The sequence below is a fragment of the Tachysurus fulvidraco genome, chromosome 26, assembly GCF_022655615.1.
Source record: "Tachysurus fulvidraco isolate hzauxx_2018 chromosome 26, HZAU_PFXX_2.0, whole genome shotgun sequence".
Taxonomy (NCBI): Eukaryota; Metazoa; Chordata; class Actinopteri; order Siluriformes; family Bagridae; genus Tachysurus; species Tachysurus fulvidraco.
The window spans coordinates 1,804,580-1,820,392 of record NC_062543.1 but is presented as its reverse complement, the minus strand read 5'-3'; the positions used below and the strand labels follow the sequence as shown (position 1 = coordinate 1,820,392).

The following is a 15,813-nucleotide window of genomic DNA, read 5'->3' as shown; positions in this document are numbered from 1 at the left end:
AAAAAAAAAAATACATGAACACAACATCGGTAGCCTTTATAGAAGCCTTTATTTTCTCATATAGACCTTACAGCGTAGTGAAAGTCTTAACAAAGTCATGATGTAGAACCACTGGAGCAGAGAAGGTTAAGGGCCTTGCTCAGGGGCCCAACAGTGGCAGCTTGAACCCTGATCCACCAACAACCGAGCCATAACTGCTTGAGCCACTGCTACTGCATCGGTGCCAATATTTTTTTTTTAAATGACTGTTTTTTCAGGACAAAGGAAACTGTTTCGAAAAAAAATATCCGGCTGTAATAAAAGGACACCGACATCCGTCAAGATCTTCCTTACGGAGGGTGCCGATATTTATGAAACGGACCGTTTAACCGAGTGACACGGCGCGAGTCACGATATCGCAGATGACAGGAAGTGAAAACAAATTAGCATATTTGTATGAGCTTATTTTAATTCGCGACATCACACTCAGAGCCCAGAGCAGCACATATGGCGGAATTAGCGTACGAAAAAGATTAGCTTCAGGAAAGAAAAAAAAATAAATCCAGCGCCCCATTTTCCTGCACCCCCCCCCCCCAAGCCTCTGAGTACTCGCTAATTATGTTTAATTAAACATTTACATCTGTTCACTAGCTGCAGAAAACACACCTACATTACTTTTACACGATCGTGAGAACCGGGAGACGGCACAGCGAGCGAAAATAGCTCTCGGACCCGCAGGAGTCTGATTCAGCTGCTCGGACTTTCAAGTTTTCTAGACTTTCCTGTTGACGGCTGTCAGACGCAGGGGGTCAGTTTTCCACACTCCAATTAAATCCGAACTCGGTCTAAAAGGATTTGCAGAAAAGAAACAGCTTTCTGCCTGCGACCGCGTTTAATCCGTACACAGCGAGACCGAAAGTCTTGGAGCTCACGCTAACGCTAACGCTCAAAGGCGAGGGAAATGAAGATGAAAAAAAAGTCAGCTATCCCTTCATCTTTACATAAAAGTCTCAGGTAGTCTTTGGTGTGTAATTACTTTTCGTCGGAAGTGTCACATCCAGACATCGATCTTCCTTCCACGGTGTCGGTGGCTCGAGTTCGGCTCTTTGAAACATTTCGGTTTTTGACCTCGGAACATTTCCTGCACATTTCTGGAATTTTTTCCTGACTGGAAACTTTATTAAATGCGAGAGTCGAACAAACTTCTTACGCCAAATAATCCTATTTATATTTGGTGTTTTGGGTAAAATAATTCCATTACTTTCGCAAAGCCCTTCGCCGTGATGATGTTAAAAAAAACTTAACCATAGATTCAGGATAATTCCACCGATTCTATGCTAATCGACTGGGTGAAGATCCTGTTCTTTTGGTTTAAACCGTTAATCAGGCTGAAATTAACGTAAAGAACAGAATGAAGTCTTATAGAGCCTTATTACACCCGGTCACTTCGTGTGTTGTCTCTGATCCGATAGCTATCTGATGTGTTAAAGCTGTTCCGTTTACATCAGGCCACATAAACGCGTCTCGGCGAATCGGGTATCGATCCGATCTTTCTACTCCCGCCCAAAATGCTAATATATTTTACCTCATTTCCGGGGTAATTAAAACTGAACACACTTTGGTGTACGCGGTTTTCAGAACGTGATCAAAAAGAAGAAGAAAAAAAACTCGTTACGACGTTTATGCTACAAAAACCTGCGTTTACTGTTTGCTGCGTTTTCGCTGGCGGCAGCAGCGCGTTTTAAGCCCCGACGAGACGCCTGGGTGAAAGATCACCTGAGTGACGTAGTTCCGTTTGGGAGGAGTATAGCGCTGACGTATGTGGCTCGAACAACCACATTCATTTACACCTGTCCAGTTTCATCTGAAACGCGTCCCAGACCACCTCCTGAAGGGGTTTGTGCCATCGGATTTATATCCGTCTCCAAAACGTTTCGGAGGGAATTTAGACCTGGTCTTTTTACCTTCGGGTAGCTATCGGATCACAGAAAAACGCAGGAAGTGACCAGGTGTAAAAAGCCCCTAAGAGTTTACGTTGTCCATGTCACATGAATCAAACACGGATCTCTCGATCCCAGGGGCGGTTCTAGGGTTTCATCTTTAGGGGGTTTTAGCCCTCAGTGAGAATTTAAAACAAGAAGAGTTTTATATTATATATTATATGACTACATAGTAAGCCAAAAGTTATGGTATTATTTAAAATGGCAAAAGTGGACACCAAAATTTTATGCATGATGTAATGATGCCAGTCTTGAATCAGATCAGTTCATGTATGTGTGCGTTCTCTACAAACAGTGTGTCCGATGAATGACGTCATTAATAAACTAAATATTCACAAGACAAAGACCGAATCAGTAAATGTTATTTTTATTTAGTATTGAATGGATTGTTTGCATTAATATTTTGTTTGTGCTACAACTCTGGTAATAAGAATAGTGACATTTCACCGCTTTTGTTTGCCGTCTTTGCGTCTTTCCGCCGATTAACGTTGTAGATAAACGCCTCCAGCTCTGACTGACTCTGTGTTTCTTCGTTCACATAAAGCAGACAGCTGAAGACGCACTTTTGAAAGGCTACAACATGCGCGCGTATATGTAGTGTAAAAAAAAAATCAAAAATCGCTCTTGGATCAAACTGATAAATACATTTCTTTCCCATCGACGACACGTCCTGCATTTTAACATCATTATTATTTTTTAATTTTTGAAAGTAAAAATTATACTTATAGTTGTAGGGTGGCTGAGATCACAGACGGGGGGGGGTCTTTATGTCACTTCAAAATTTAGATGATACAAGACGTAATTCGGCACATGGCGTCGATCAATCACACACTCAAAGGTTACGGTCTCGGCTCTCGGCCTCCACACGGTAAACGTTATATCAAGCCGAGCTCGTCGTCGCCGTGATAAACTTTATAGTACGAGGCCTCGTCGAGACCTCTTCCAGCAGCTACACGATCCGGTTTGATTCCCTATTCTTTGGCAAACGCACGCTCCTTCAATCACCCACCTCTCGTTTGTGTCAACACCGAGCCAAGCCGTGTGATTGAACACGGGCAGAATGTAAACACCACCAGTGATAACTCACTTAGACAGCCAACACTTCCTTCTGGTAGATTCAACATCCTGGTAACAGAAAATGCTTTTTTTCCCCCTTAATTTTCCTTTATATCATGTGGACTTGGCTTAGTGATCATTAACTAATGAGTGTGAGATTTAAAATTCATGTATAACACACACGGTTCAGGAACTAAAGATGTGTACCGACCTTCATGCCCCGGCATCGCCAACCTGCCACTGTTGGACCCTCGAGCAAGACCCCGTCACCCTCTATGCTCCAGGGGCACTGTATAATATCGGCCCCTGTCGTCTGACCCCAACCACCAAAAGTCAGGATATATATGAAGGAAAGGAATCCAATGAGCTGGTAAAGGCTTTTTCTTTTTCCTCTTACAGCTGCGACTAATTTTGTCTCAGTTCTCACCAAATTTAGCTTGTGTCATGTTCTGAGTACGCATCATATTAGCAATGCCAACGGGGATGTGGTAGCTCAGTGGTTAAGGTGTTGGGCTACTGATCGGAAGGTCATGGGTTCGAACCCCAGGTCTACGAAGCTGCCACTTCTGGGCCCCTGAGCAAGGCCCTTAACCCTCAGTTGTAAGTCACTCTGGATAAGGGTGTCTGCTAAATGACATAAATGCAATACTTTCAGATATGTTGTATTTTATAATAAATAAATAAATAAAAACTCAAAGTGCTTTACAGTGCAAAAGAAACTTTTTAAAAAATGTCAATAATAATAATAATAAGAAGAAGAAGAAGTAGAATAATAATAATAATAATAATAGTAATAATAATAATAATAATAATAATAATAATAATAATAATAATAATAATAATAATAATTATCCTAAATACTTTTTTCCCTTCAAAAATAATTTAAAAAATTTAATGTTAAAGCAGCAAAGCAGTTTGTATTTATTATTAAAACTATTATTAAAATGATTAAAGAATCCAATCCAGAAATTTTATTCATACATATAAATATTATCATTATTTAAAACGTATTTTTTTCTTTAAAAGATTTATTCTGAAGGCTCCGTTCCATGTCCTTCAGAGATGTACACTCCAGACACACACACATACACACACACACACACACACACACACACACACACACACACACACACACACACACACACACACACACACACACTTAAATGAAAAATGCCAAATGACTCTTTTAGATGGAGCCGCAGACATTTTTTATTTTTTTTTTACAAACCAGTCATCATATAAAGTGATTCAGGGTTATTTTGTGAAACGGAGAATCAGAGCAGTGACGAAGACGGAGCAGGAACTTGGCCGACGATTCCAAGCCATTTGGAAGCAGCGAGCTGGGAGTGAGTCATGGACTAGCAAAAGTTTCTCGTTTTTCTCTCTCTTTAAAAAATAAAATAAAATAGATGACTGGTGTAATGATGATGTGCTAAAATATCCCAAATAACTTAAAAAAAAAAAAACCCTCCATTTCAAACGGTCGGTCCGATACATCGCTTTTATCGTATCATGTCATAAATGAATCCTCATGAGCATTTGTTTTGCTCCCGAGGGATATTTTTTGCTCATTTGAAAGACACGATGCTTCATACAGTAGATCATATTTCTAAAATCATCCTGGATCAAAATTTGGTAAATCTTTGTAAAAAGTGGACATAGGGCTACATAGACCTTTTATAACAACAGGCATAACTCGACAAAGTAAACAAATAAAATAACTAAACAAAGCTTTATTTTATTTTGTGCTTTTATTTAGTTTGGAACTCTTATATCGTTTTATTATTTGGATCTGGCACACCATAATGTCAGCTCACACTACTTTTATATTTAATAACAATTCATATGTCATACCCTTATGACATCACGTGAGTGATACTGTATGTCAACATCAAACATAACTATAGTAGCCATTACGACAGCTTACACTAACTGAAATAAGTCTTTATACGTGTTTATGTACTGTATGTGTATGTTGGCATAGAGAGAATATGTATGTGTCATGTAGCATTATAACAGGCTACCTTATGTAATATCTTATGTCATTATTCTGATTTTAGCAGCAAGATCTAGAGAGGAACGTGTCTTACATGAGCCACATAACCCCATTAGGTAGAATAACAGGACTTATTAAATGTTCATAGGGCCTACATAACACCTACATAAACCTTAAACTTACATACAGTAACTAACACCTTAACCTACACCTCTCGTGTTCCCTTTACAGCTGCCCAAAGCTGTCTTTATAACACCAAAGTGAAGTGATGTTGACATAATGTTGTGTTATTAAACGTTCCAGGCTTTCTAACCTTTAAAAGTCATGATGGCTGACTTTGTGTTATGTTATAACAGTTACATGATGACCAACTAAACAAATACAGTATACATACTGAGTAATTACCAAATTGCCAAAGCATGGACGTAGGTGTTCATACAAATCTTATAAGCAGAGCACTCACGTGGACCTGACATAAGAGAATACATTATAAACAACATCTCTGTCAGCTGATACCTGATTTATAAATATTTTTGTAGGCTTGTCATTTGTCAGAAAAAGCTTAAGGTGTCCTGTAGCCTTATATCCACAGTTATTAAGTCTTATAAAACTTCATAAGCAGGAAAATGAAACACATTATTTAAGATATTAGACAAATGACAAATTACATTGTAACAATTCTGCATATAAGCTAATGTCTGAAGGAATAAGCCTTTATAAATGTTTGGGCAGGTTTAGTAGGTGTCATCTGGCCCTAAGTGACTCCGTAGAAATCTTATAAGCCACCTGTAAAAGTCACCTGATTAACAGGAAGTATGCATTTTAACAATGTCATGATTGTTGAATGCAGGCAGCACATCAGCATACTGTATGACAGTTGGAATAGGCTTTCATAAATGGTTTATGTAGGCTTATGTCAGTTGTCATAAAAGGACATTTTCATGAACTATCGAACATAGAAAGGACAAATACAATGGGAAAGATAAAAGGAATGAAGTGCTGAGGAAATGAGTCTTTTTTTTTTTTTTAACCACAAATATCCCCATTTTATGTCCATCACGATGATGAAAGTTCATTTCGGCGGACAGATACCGTCAAGCACCCATTATGCTCGAACAGCCTGTGTGACATAATCTCTGAAAAGGATCATCAGGGGGCAGAAGAATTGGTCTGCGCTAATTAATTCCTAATTGGCAGTATCTTTGTCTCCCCACGATTAGTCTTCCACAGAGACACACTTAAGATATGCAAAGAAGTGGCTTTGTGAATAAAGGGAGATTCGTACTGTACGTCTGGCAGCTTTGTAGGCAAGGAGCTGGATTCCCCGTGTCAGGGACACATCCTGTCCTGTCCTGTCCTGTCCTGTGGATGAACCTGATACCTTCTTCCTCCTTATTTTCCCCCAGCAACACTGTCATCTTGGTCCTATGAAGCCGGCGTGCTCGCGTGTAACGTCGTCTGAAAGCCTGTTATTTTCTCCTACCGCTTGTTGTCTGTCTGAGAAACACAGCACTCGGGTTCCCGGGAGATCTTTCTGTCCTGAAAGACGCACCGTGAATTTGTTTGTTTGTCACCGAGTCCTAAATCTGAGAGCCGATAAGCTGCGTTGAAGGGTTTGAGCTCTGAGAGTAGCGTTCAGTAAATGGTTCATAAAGGAAGAAGAAACCTTTATTTCGGTACAGCTGCCGTACATTACAGCAAAGTGAAACGCTTTCTTCACGTCAGAGCACAGGGTCAGTCATGATACAGCACCTCTGGAGCACAAAGGGTTAAGGGCCTTGCACAAGGGCCCAACAGTGGCAGCTCGAATCCTGATCTTATACGGTAATGTCCGACCTTCAGCCTTAACCGCTTGAGCCGTCACTGACCCAATGACCATTTTTATGGAGTCCGAAGAACTTTCCATGGACGTTAAAGATACTTCATAGAACCACCCGCCCTGACAAAGAACCCTTTGAGAACCTTTATTTTTTAAGGCCAGGGTTCTAAATAAAACTCCAAGGGCCCCAGAGTGTACGTAGCATCGTATAAATGCATGCTTAATATACATGTATGTATGTTTATCCAGCAGCATTACTGATTTTCACAACTTTTATTATTTAACACATGGAAAGTGCAACACATTAATTATAGCTGAGGGATAAACACACTGCCGTTCCTCAGGCACCTGCTTCACCCAGTACGGCTGTATTTACTGTATTTACTCATTTCCTTCTACAGCCACATTACACTAAATATTACAGTCGATTCGGCAACATGCTGCTTAATTAACATAGGCCACTTTCCCAGCATGCTCCTGCTCTATGAATGGAGCCAGGAGCGAGAGAGCGAGATAGAGAGCGAGAGCGAGAGGAGGAGTAGCGAGGGAGAGAGAGAGTAGTAGAGAGGAAGATATCATGGATATATCAGATCTCGACGAAACTATATCTCTCCCTCCCACCACATCTGGCCTCTCTATACTCTACATCCTCGATCTGCATCTACTCCCAGACCGTCTCCTCTCGAGTCAAAGAACGATCGAGATAGAGACAGATGCTCGATCTCTCTATCTCTCCTCTATCTCTCCTCTGTCTCCCCCGTCCCTCTCTCACTCAGCTCTCACCTCTATACCCTACTCCTCTCTCTACTCTCCTTCTCTCTTCCACTCTCTCTCTCTCTCTCTCTCTCTCTCTCTCTCTCTCTCTCTCTTTCTCTCTATCTGTCTCTCTCTCCCCCTGTCTCTCTCCTTTCATCTCTCACTCTCTCTCCCTCCCTCTGCCCCCCCCTCTCTCCCACTCCCTTTGTCTCTCTCTCCCTCCCTCCCTCTCTCTCTCCATCTCTCGCTCTCTCTCCCTTCGTCTCTCTCTCTCTCTCTCTCTCTCTCTCTCTCTCTCTCTCTCTTCCTCTCTCTCTCTCTCTTTTCGTCCCTCTTCGTCTCTCTCTCTCTCTCTCTTCGTCTCTCTCTCTCTCTCTCTCTCTCTCTCTCTCTCTCTCTCTCTCTCTCTCTCTCTCTCTCTCTCTCTCTCTCTCTCTCCCCCCCCCCCCCCTCCATACACCAACCCAGAGTTTTGAACTCCGCTGTAAAAGAACATCAGAGCTCCGATGGTGGAAGTTTCTGAGTCCCTCATGCTGCCACTGAAAGTGGTGTTTGATATCCAGCAAGCGACGATGAGACGCTGAATCAATGGTGCATGCAGAGACCCCCGAGGCAACGTCGCAAAAACAGACAAAGCATCACACATACGGAACGTCAGGTTGCTCTGAACGATTATGAAAAGAGGAACAGGCAAAGACTCGTGCTATAAAGCGCCTCGGGGCCTGGAGGCGTCAGACCAGTCCTCATAAACAAGCAGCAGAAGCCTTAGATACACAGCATGGCTCTTCAAATCCTGAAAGATTATAAACTTTCATACATATTTCACAAAGTTTGAAAGATTTTTTTTTACATGAGACTAGATACGGATCTAATAACCAGCAACCCGATTTTTGCCGTGATCCTTACATGAAGTCAAATTCAAAAACAAACCCCTTCCTAGCATTGTTCTTTGCACCACTATCGATGATCATAAGATGATATAACACCTATATGACACTTTCATAGCTACTTGGCAATTGATATACATACACATAAAGAAACATTTGTTATGTTCAGTTCAACAAGGGTTTCACATCAAGTTTGCTTTTGTTCCAACCTTAAGGTGCTATAACAGCTACGTTAAATGACATCGAGTGACATAAGGACACTTTCTGTTCGAGACTACCGTGTAGGCTTGACCTAGTTTAACGTCCCTTTAATGGATGTTTCTGTACGTCTCTATAACCTGCCAACAAGATGGTATGCAGGGATATGTCGACTTTATGCTTTATTACAGATAATGTACTAGTGTAATGAGAGGTTATAAATATTTATGTATGTTTATAAAAGTAGGTTTTCAGGGAGAAGTTAATTTTAGGAATGATCACTCAGAGACTGCTTTTGTTCATTAGATTTGCATAACGCTCGATGGGTCGTCACTTTGAATTAGTCACTGCGAACAAACTTTCATTAAGGTTCTATGAAGTGTTTATAACAGTCTTTATTTGAAATTGTATCATTCAAATGATTACTTTTTTCATATGACATGGCAAGCCATGCTATTATGCCATAAATGCTAATATGCTAATCACCGTAGATGAAAATTGTTTAAATAAATAAGTCGGAGCTCGTCTCCGTTGCCGTGTTCAGCTCCACCTTGAACACTCGGGCATGCCTCCATCTACTTTCAACACATTAAACCCCATATATTTTCTTTTCAACCTATTTGAAAAACTCACTGGAAATAAACAGTAGTCCTGAGAGAGCTGGAGCTCGTATCCCACCCGCACCTCCATCTCACTAGGCGTTTCAATCATTTTTAGATTTTTCTCTATGTGCATGTCGAACAACTCGCAGCTTTAAAACTCATTATCTGAACCTGCAGACATCATCGTCAGCCCGGCCGTTCCTCCAAGAAACAGTGGGGGCAAAATTGTAACCTACGGAGCCATCATTATCCTGGTAGGCTAGTGTTTGCGCGGCGTGACTGGCAAGTGTGCCAATTAAAGCGGAATAATTCGAGCCACCCTCTGTTTTGTTCTCTCCATGTAATGATGCGTAATGCAGTCCTACAAGCTTGTTATGCAAAGCATCATCTGCAACATTTCCTGCAAATTCTGTATACATAAAACATCATTTATACGCTGCAAATATTTGCTATTCTACGCTAAATACTGATTTGGCATTTAAAAGAGTTTGCGATGTAAAAATGTGTTTTGCAGGATTTTAAAATGATGACGAATGCAACAAAAGTTAGAAATCATCATTTCAAGTGGCAATTTTGTTGAATTCTTGTCCGTCAGTACAATCTCCTTCAGAGAAACTACTTTGTGGTGGCTCAAGTGGTTGAGGATTGGAGGCTCAGGGTTCAAGACCCAGTACTGCCAAGCTTTCACTGTTGGGCCCTTGAGCAAGGCCCTTAACCCCTTTCTGCTCCAGTGGTGCTGTATCATAGCTGACCCTGTGCTCTGATCCCAACCTCTAAAGTTGTGATATGTGAAGAACGAATTTCACTGTGCTGTAATGTAGCAGTGACAAAATAAAGGCTGACAATCCTTGGTCTTGGTAACACAGCTGTATGATATAGAAAGTTTTATTTCTTAGATAAAATCTATTTATAATGAATAAGGTAAATCTTATCCTTGAGCAACACCTTTAACTCTCAGATGAACGTATTCATTCATTTTCTACCGCTTATCCGAACTTCTCGGGTCACGGGGAGCCTGTGCCTATCTCAGGCGTCATCGGGCATAGAGGCAGGATACACCCTGGACGGAGTGCCAACCCATCACAGGGCACACACACACACTCTCATTCACTCACACACTCACACACTACGGACAATTTTCCAGAGATGCCAATCAACCTACCATGCATGTCTTTGGACCGGGGGAGGAAACCGGAGTACCCGGAGGAAACCCCCAAGGCACGGGGAGAACATGCAAACTCCACACACACAAGGCGGAGGCGGGAATCAAACCCCCGACCCTGGAGGTGTGAGGCGTACGTGCTAGCCACTAAGCCACCATGTCCCGAATGTTTTATTTCTTACTGTAGATAAAATCTATGTATAATGAATAAGGTAAATCTTATCCTTGAGCAACACCTTTAACCCTCAGATGAACATCTCTAGACCAAGCCTGGCATATTTTTTGCATATTTCCAGCATTTAAATATGTATTATTTTTCATTATTCAGGAAATGTATCGCAGTGTCGTATTTGGTGTAGCGATGCAATGCGACGTAGACATTTTCACTGTAATAAGATTCTAAAGCTCTGAAGCTCACTTCATGCATCCGTGTTGTTAGGATCATACAGTAGTGCCTTCATGAAGGATCATCCAAACGCTCGAAAGCGCACGTTCGTCGTCTTTTCCCGGAGATGTAACTAGAGCATAATATACGATATCTCTATACTGAGAATCCCAAATACATTATCAGTGCATCATGGAGAAGAAATCCTATCTCCCGTATACCTGAGCTCGTACCCGAGCAATAAACACTTCATATTCATAATGTGCACATGAATAAAACCACAAGGCCTTGTTGCCTGGGAGACTACAGCCTGGGCCAATCAGCCGAGATCTATTAAAGGTAACTGGCCTCCCTGGAGTCTTAAATTCTCCTTTTATATGCTTCTGACAAGGGGACAAGTGGCTGAGTGCGAATCAGCCTGCGGTACTGCAGAATCAATAAAGGAAGTCCAAGCAAATACAAGCAATAAAGAAGTCCCAAAGTCTCAAATTAAAGCTTGAGTTTTGGTCCTCGAACAAATCACAACATTTTATTAATTAAAATAACCTACAGCAGGTACTTTAGAAAATGCAGAGCAGAAATGACACTCAGAGGTTCCCCACATTGTCTCCTGAGGAAGTATTAGCACTCAGGACATGGAGTAACGTGCCGAGTCTACAAACGAAGCCGTGTGCAAGCGGAATACAGTTGAGCAGTTTATCTAAAGATTCTTAATGGTGAGATTTCTTGCGGTCTCTGACCTCAACTAATGACTTTCAAAAAGTTTCCACAAACTAGATTAAACGTGCCATCTGATATCATATTAGTGAAGATTATACATATTTATGAAAATCACCTCAAATCATCTCATAAATCCGGTCAGCTTGGCTTAATTAGCTGCCTAGTGTTACATCCTGTCATGTGGGCTCATGTTAGCTAGCTGTCTAGCACTGAAGACTCTTCACATTTATGAATATGATTTTAAAGACTAAACAAAATTCCTGTCAGTTTATCTGGTGCTAGCGAACTGCCATGTAATAGAAGTATATATATATATATATATATATATATATATATATATATATATATATATATATATATATATATATATATGTATATATAAAAAACATCTAGAAAAATGACAGAATTCCTGCTAGGTTATCTGATATTATCTGATATTAGCTAACAGGCTTGTTTGTTAGCAGTGAAATCTGTGTACATTTATAAATATTATCTTAAATCCTCTCAGAATTCCGGTCATTTAGGCTTAAGTAGATAGCTAGTGATTAAAGATCTATTAGGAGCTAACTAGCTAGCATTTAACATCATGAATATGACTCAGGGGGTCACGGTGGCTTAGCGGTTAGCACGTTCGCCTCACACCTCCAGAGTTGGGGGTTCGATTCCCGCGTCCATCTTGTGTGTGTGGAGTTTGCATGTTCTCCCTGTGCCTCGAGGGTTTCCTCCGGGTACTCCGGTTTCCTCCCCCGGTCCAAAGACATGCATGGTAGGTTGATTGGCATCTCTGGAAAATTGTCCATAGTGTGTGAGTGTGTGAGTGAATGAGAGTGTGTGTGTGCCCTGTGATGGGTTGGCACTCCGTCCAGGGTGTATCCTGCCTCGATGCCCGATGACGCCTGAGATAGACACAGGCTCCCCGTGACCCGAGAAGTTCAGATAAGCGGTAGAAAATGAATGAATGAATGAATGAATATGACTCGGGTCAACTCATGGTCGATTGTGTTAGCGCTCAATATTAAAAATGACCAAAAAATCCTGATGAAATAGAATTCTGAAGCCTGCCGGTGTTAAATCCCGGCATATGGACTCGTTCTAGCTTGCTATCTAGCAGTGAAGACCTTTAACATTCATGAATCTGACCTAAAACCTTCACAGAATCATCTTCTAACTAGTTAGCATTAGAATTGGTCAAGCTGGCTTATAGGGTTGCCACCTTCAATACAGAAAGATAAGGGACGCCTGCCGCAGCGGGGGCCACACCCCTTGAAGCCACGATGGCGTGCCAGTGGTGAAATATCATAACTTAAAACATGTATTCATAAAAATATTAAGATCGATACCGATGGACATTATAATAAGATATCTGCTATTGAAATCAGTGTGAACAGATGCACTCAGTCTCTCACTATCACAACTTAAGTGGTCATATTGAATACACGGCTATGACGATAATAAATATACGCCAACAAAGTGTGACTGAGAACACAAAAAATAAGCTTTTGGAGGAACTTGTGAGATGTGAACGATGTTTTATTAACTTATTATTAAATGAACAGATCCATAACTTAGTAATTATAACTTGTCACTCTGACTCTGTCAAAAGAACCGGCAAGGCGGTGTCCCGCCCTCCTCTGACTCTGATTGGCCGTGATTCACTGCCCGTAACCCTAAAACAAACCAATTCAACCAACGATGGCAATGAGTATTACCCAATGAGGGGCAGAATAGGACACAATGCGGGTGGGGTGATGTGCATGGGATGCTGTATAATGTGGACCTGTGTAAAGTACGGGACAAATCGCATCCCGTATTGATCTGAAACGGGACGCGTCATTTTGCCTGTAAATACGGGACGATTCCGTATTTCACGGGACGGGTGGCGACCCTACTGGCTGATGTTAGCAAGCTGGCTACTATATCTGTAAAAATCCATGCCGACATGAAGCATTATATGTAGTGATCATTATATACCAAGTTTTGACCACCAAGGTTGAAGTTCCTAATGCTGCCATTGGTGTTTAAAAGCTAAAGCACAGAGAATATGTTTTTTCTCTTTACTCCTTATTCAATAAATGCAACAGCACATCACACACAAGCACATCTTCGACACAGCAGCTCTGCTCCTGAGTGTCGATTATCAAGCTGCAGATCGTCAACCAGAAGGAGGAAGAGAATGAGTGACAACTCACCGACGAAAGAGTAGAGAGCGGAAAAAAACCTCGTATCTGTCAACGAGCTGACAGTATTACAGTTAATGATGCTCATTTGAAAAGGCAGAGCACGTCTTGGGCCTCTCACCCACACACAGACATGCACCTGATGGGCATCTTCCTCATTTGCCCATAGCCACTTATCCAATTGAACATCATTTCTACTGCCCAGGTGTCACTCAGAGGATATCCGGAATGGACGCATGCGCCAAGGGAATGCAATGGCTAACGGTTAACCAGGGGTTATGTGGTCATTTGGAGACATGCTGCTACGTTGGTTTAGAACAGAACGGGGCATAGAAGCCTTTATTATCACCACATATACATTACAGCACAGTGGAATTCTTTTCTTCACATACCCCAACTAAGGAGGTTGGGGTCAGAGTGCAGGGGCAGCTATGATACAGCGCCCCTGGAGCAGGGAGGGTTGAGGGTTGACCTTGCTCAAGGGCCCAACAGTGGCAGCTTGGCTGTGCTGGGCCTTGAACCCCGATCCTCTGATCAACAACCCAGAGCCAGTTGAGCCCCAACTGCCCCCCATTATGTTGTTTCTTTATTAAATGACATACTTTAGAATGTGAGAAAGCAGCAATATGTGATCCCTGAAGTGCTGAATAGAAAGAAGATATCGTACAGTATACGGCTTTATCTGCCAAACGATGTACAGATATGTGTTCAATTTATAATCGAAATGCATTTAACATGAATAAAGTGCTAACGATTAGCCCAAGGACACCGGGGAACGTGTGACACACAGAAACGTACAGGGATCAACTCGGATAAAACCTTTGGAAAAAGTTCTAAACAACTTGAAATGACAGTACAAGAGGGTTACATAAAACCGGTCTAATAGAGAAGTTCCTTTTCATAAAAGCTTCGACAAGCTTCGTCTTAACCATGCATGGAATTCTTGAGAGTTTCTAAGACATCTGAGTACAGTACATGGCAGTGACATCCTGTTTAGTAATGATTAGTTTCTTCACAAAATGTTCTCTTTGGAGCGGTCTGGACAAACTGAGGTATGGCTCTATGCAGCCCACTTAAGGCTTTGTCTAGAGGGATAGACCACAGAACCATCACAGCTTCTAGAGTCTAACTATACAGGTAGATGCCATACTCCAATATTGACACTGATGCCCCTTTTCCACCCAAAAGAACCGGGTGCTGGTTCAGAGCTAGCGCTGGTGCTGGTTCAAAGTTGGTTCCACTGGCGAACCTTCTAAGAACCGGTTTGCCTTTCCACCGGCTAGAGAGCCGTCACAGCACCGAGTGTGACGTCACTGTATATGTGTCACGTGCCCCAGCACAGCAATGTTAGCGCAGCGGCGGCAAACACAAACACAACAACAATGGCTTTGTGAACCTACATCGGCATCCAAACGCGGCGAATAAAACGTGTACGTGCGGCTCTGTGTAATCTGTATAAACGGAGGTTGTGATCGATAAAGTACATAACGTTATTTTATCATTAACACAGATAAAACGTTAGCCTTAGCATGTAGCTACCTACTATCATGTGTGCTGATAATGTATCATATCGCGGTAAAGTAAAAGTGTATTAAACATCAGTATACTTAAGGTACATTATCAAATGCGCTAACAGTAGCCCCGCCCCCAGCTCCTGACGCAAGCGGTTCTTAAGTCTAGACCAGCAACGTTTTGGTGCTACTTAAGAACCACTTTTCCTGGTTCAGAGCTGGCGCTTTGGCGGTCGAAACAGAAAGAACTGGTTCTAAATTAGGCTCCGAACCTGCACTCAAACTGCCTCGGTGGAAAAGGGGCATCAGATGAGGTTCTATCTAGCACACTTTCCTTGGAATGGGTTTACACTTCACAAAAGGTTGGGAAACAATACCACATCAAAGAACCTTCATGAACACACCTATACTATTAGATCGCTTATAAACTATTAGAAAATAAGGTTTAATTTAGAAATCTTTAGGGTACTTGAGTTTGTTCCTCTGGGATAACACTTAATGGTTCCACATAGAGGGTTCCAAATAGTGCCCCTTTTTTTAGAGTGCTGGGAAATCATACTTCATC

At 41.7% G+C, this 15,813-nt stretch overlaps 1 protein-coding gene across 1 annotated transcript in view; it reads right to left on the bottom strand.

The window, feature by feature from the left end:
- LOC113636578 (astrotactin-2-like) overlaps positions 1-15,813 on the bottom strand; it is a 369,910-nt gene that overhangs the window by 268,157 nt on the left and 85,940 nt on the right. The window lies entirely within an intron of this gene.